Consider the following 5,172-nt stretch of genomic DNA (forward strand, 5'->3'; position numbering starts at 1 on the left):
CCTTTAAAGAAGGTTGTTAAGTCAATTTCATAGTAATTATTGAGACTGTGTTGGTGGTGTTGTATTGAAGTGGATTGTATTAAAAGGTGTTTCTATTATTTTTTCCATTTACATAAATAGAGGTGAACAAAACATTAGAGACACCTCCATGTTTTCTGTTTTTTCCCTTCTTTTCATCTCTGTATATGTATTAACCAGCTTTTAGAGGGTCAAGGTATTATTTCCACTTACCCCTTGTGGTATCCAGCTCTTCTTTTATTTGTTGAGGCTTTAAGGTACTCTACTGCTCAGAGTACAGATGCTGTTTTTTGAGCTCAAACAATTGAAAATAAAATTTGAAAAACTCAGTTGCAGAATGTCTTTTCAAAATTAATGTGCTGGTTACATGGGCTAATCCACAGACCCTGCTGTGAACTGTTCTCATTCAAACAATTTTCTCTTTCAAGATAATTTCTATTAAATATCCAAAATGCAATAAAAGCCTGTACTTTCCTAAACTTTCCTGAAAGTGAAACTATGTAACATTCTTCCTTGAATTCATGAGTACTAAAACTCTTGTTCACAATGACCTATATAGTCATTGCATTATCCTGTAGACTCTTGAGTGTTTATGTTAAGACACACAGAGGATGTTGTTTAAAGAAAAATTTGAAATGGGGATACAGAATTAGGAAAATTACGCAAGCGGCGGCTGCTCCTACCATTATTCTGTCATTACCACTTGTGGCCACAGTAACCACTGTTTAGCAAAAGTTACATAATCTCACTTTAAATGTCATGTACACATTACTTATAATGATTTCAAAAAACAGTGTCTGATAAAAATCATGTCCCTCTCACAGAAATTGTATTTTCTTCTTCCATCTCTTCAGCATAAACTCTAATACTAAACTGTTTATTCATAGCAGAAAAAAACCCTGAATCCTCAGAGATTGAAGTACTGCTCCTGGTGACACCAGATCCAGGGCTTATTTCTTTATCAGGATAACTCAGCGTATACAACATGGCAGGGGACAATAGCCGGCCTTCTGTCTTTATACGCAGTGTAAACCCCAGTCTTAAGGGGTTGTTGTTGATTCCAAAACTGACAGGCATGAAGGAAGGGATTTAGATGTTGACCCAAACATCTCCCCACCTGGCTTTGAAGCCTGAGAGTAAGGCCTGGTATCATACTGTCCCACCACCTTGCTTTCTGCTGCAAAGCTCCCAGTCAAAGACATATCCTGGGGGTCAAATGTGACATATTTTCTATGTGCTCATCCACTCTTGTTACTATTTTGTTGTGTGGTTCAACAGTGCAGCTGTTGATGGGATAAACAGTCTGAATGCTTTCCAAACATACAGACCATTAAATTCCCCCCTGCGGATACCTCACCACCAAAACTTCAAGCGCTGGCCACGACACACACATAGGTCACCGCTCGGCCAAATATGGCTTCAATTAGGCAAAAACAATGGGTGCTAGTTCAGGCTACTACTGGCTTGAGGAAACATTCCCACCCACGCGGCGGCATTATCTCTCCCACTACAGACATGCATTCATCGCCCGGAGCTCCTCAGAAGACACACAGTTGGCATTGGACATTTTTGTTTAATTATAGCTCTTCAGAGTAATGCCGCACATTACCTTAATTTTCCCTCATTAATGATTGTCATAAAGCATCCCTCAGCTTCTCCCTCTATCCCTTTTTTTCAGTTTGTTGATTTTATTAGTCAAACATAGGGCACAATGTCTTGTAAGTAATGATGTGAAATGACAGCTCTAAGGCATCTGCTGAATTAAAGCCATGGAGTTGGCAGGGCAGAAGCTGACACACCTTGACAGCTGGGTAGTGTGTCTGCGGCACAGTATCTTCTCTTTTTCCAGGATGATAATGTGAGAGTCAGTTGGAGAAAGGAGAATCTATAATTTGAAGTTCCACATCAGAAAAAGAAACAACCACAAGTCACTGGTGTTCTCAAGACCTCCGCACTACTGCTTGTTGTGTTGGTTTGAAGACATTATTGATCTCAAACTGACACACTAAGCCTTTGACCATAGAGCTGACAGCCTAGCAAATGATACAGATGTGCTTCTCCATTGTGTTCTTCAACCTGATTGTTTGAGTGACAGTCAGATCTGACAGTTTCAAACACTTTAACACTAAACCCTTGTTTTCAAGTGTCTCTCTGTACAGTTCTAATTGTTATAGTCTGGAGTATATGGTCCAGGGTTTCACTTCAGTAACTGCAAATACATAGGTCTTCTCAGTAATAAGCTCAAGACAGCACATTTCTGTGGAAATGCTTTAAATGAGACAGCAGATGATAAGAATGGAGGAGCGCATTTGAAGAACCGGAACAAAAACACCGAAAATAGTTTCAAGAGGATTTTTCTTTTTCATTTAACTTCAGTATTCATTCTTTGGCAGCTTTGCTTTTCCTCTTCCATTGCATCCACATGAATGACTAAAGGCTTTCTCCAGATTCAGCCTTGTCTTTAAGGGTCTGTAGAAAGATGTCAAAATATCATCTCCAGCAGGAAGTGTGTAAAGCCGCCTGTGCAGGCACTCTGTCAACTCCTGAGACAGCGCAGTCGCTCTCCCTGACTTCCCCTTTTTATTCATCTTGTTCCAGAAACAGGGAAAGGTTCCACTGACAGTAAGTAAATAAGCCAATTGCTTTTCACTTTGGCAAAAGGGGGGGCCACTCTTGAGGGCTTGTGTAAATGGAGCACTGTGCCGATGCAGGAAAAATTTACTCTGTCACCGCTGTGCATCTCCCAGAGATCAAGAGGGCTGGACTACTGAGACGTATTGCAGCAGGGCCTGAGGCTACGGCCTCCCCTCAGGAGGTGACTCTTCAACCAGACTGGCCTACTTGTCATGGAGATATAATCTGTATCCTGGGGAGAAACAGAGGAGCGAGCAAATTTTGTTTTCCCAACAAGACCTTGGCGTATATTCAAACACACGTGAGAATGCTTGAGTTCTAGTTGGACTCCCATTGCACTGAGGAGATAATGTGCAGGCGAATACTGAAGATAGATATTGTGGTAACATAGGATAATGTAAAAGGGGAAAAAAAGTGAATCTCCACACCAAGAAATACTAAAGGGAGAAAGAGGCATGGAAGACGGACAGTGAGTGAGTCTGAACTAGCGTAGAACTGCCTTTCTACAGCTGTAATGTCCTGCAGGCTCATGCACAAGTACACAAACAGACGTATCACAGGTCACACACTGAGGCGTGCAGGGGGCTCCACCACCATCTCTGAACAATTAAAGTCCCAATGCATGAAAAAATGAAGACGAGAGAGAAAAAAAAACAAGGAAGGGAGGCACAGAAGCGTCACAAACAGGGCCCAGTTACATAACTAAAATGCCTGTCCAACTCCCACACCACAGGGACCATTAAAAATGTCTCAGTATAGAGGCTGGAAAGTAGAGCAAAGCAGAGTGGTGTTAAATGTGAAGTGGACAGACAGGCAGGGAGGGAGGGAAAGAACTGGATATAGTGATGATGCACAAAAACCCAAGGACTGAACTGTATGCTTACAGTATCAGCATCATCATAAATTACTGTTTATGATGCGCACTCAGTTCATTCAGGGAGACAGGGAGGGGTGGGGGGGGACATATTTTCTGTATGGCAATGGGTTCTGACAGTCTCGTACCATGTCTCCTTGCACTATCTAATCACTTGTTATCTTGACACTTCAATGAACTCCGAGATGATAACACTCCTCAGTATTCACTGATGAGCAGCCCTTATTCAAAGCAACGGGTCATCCAATTAAAGAGAACCTAGACAAGGTCATCCGCACCTGTACATACAGAATGAAGACCAGCGGATCTCAAAGCATGCAGTGTCAGTTCCTTTGTGAGGTTTACAAAAGAGCAACATGAAACTTCAAAGTTATTTTGATATTGGAAACCATTCTAGGAATAGTAATTTCGGTGACGCGCTGAACCTTTGATGTTTCTCCTTTTATTTTTTTTTTCTTCTCTTCAATGTAATGAGTATCTGAAAAATATTCTACCAGCACCATTCAAAATGCCCCTGTGGTGCTGATTCTGGTCCTCTTAAAAAAAAAGAAAAAAAGAAAAAAAAAAAGCTGACAGCTGCAGGACAAGCCTCCGCCATCGTCGTTCCTAATACATATGGAAATCATGCAGAGCAAGAAAAAAAATAGCAAGACACAAAAAAGATCATCGGACCTGCAGCCGCACACACAAATGATAGTTAAGGGACAAGATGCGCTAGCGGCTAGAGCACTCTAGCCCCTGTGGCAAGTTTACCGAAAGGCTCAGCTTCTAGCAAATCTAATTGCATTTGAATTATATTAAAATGTTACTGCTTTAGACACATGTTCCCAAGAGGTGTTGCACTTTAATTTTGCTGAGAAGATATTATGTACAGTAATTATGCCAAGAGACTGCATACTCAACACAAACAGGCTCCTAGAGGAGCTTTCAAGACCAGCCAAGGAAGTCGTTTCACTCATTGGCAAAAGAGCAGACGATGGACCGATTGACACAGAGATTTAATAAAAAATAATAAATATATATATAAATAAACAAGGCATATGTTCCTGACATAAAATATACATACTGTATATATGTTGAGAGTATGATGCCATGTTGTGAGTTTTTGTCAATGAAGAAAAATTGCCATGAAAATTCCTGTTTTTTTTCTTACAACCTGAGTCTTATTGACACATTTTTGGGCAACATACCGTTGTACTCTAAACTGATGTTGTATAGATAATGCACATAAACAATCCTCTGAAAAGAACTTTACAACAGAGGCCAGGGAGGCCAAAAAGGAAGGACCTTCAATGGGCTTTATAAAAGTACCCATAACTGTCAAAAGCTGTGTTTGGGTGCTGTAAAAGAAGGTGAACATTACAAAGTTGTTAGTTTATTACAACTGCCCTTCACATTGCAGAGCTACTTCAACCTGCAGATAGACCTGGAAGCATAACACTGTTTTGTTTTACAACAGGATGTGGGATGTCGTGACCAGTGCAACTGAGAAGTTGAACTTAATGAGAAGTCAAATCCAGGTTTTTCTGTTGTTAAATAACCAGTTTAAGGCTCACATTTCTTTGGCCAAATTAGATTCTCTTGTAAGTGCTTGTGCTCACAGTTTCTACTCGGAAGCTGGTGAGTACAATGTCATCCTAATTTAC

Source organism: Thunnus maccoyii, chromosome 6 (genome assembly GCF_910596095.1).
Source record: "Thunnus maccoyii chromosome 6, fThuMac1.1, whole genome shotgun sequence".
NCBI lineage: Eukaryota > Metazoa > Chordata > Actinopteri > Scombriformes > Scombridae > Thunnus > Thunnus maccoyii.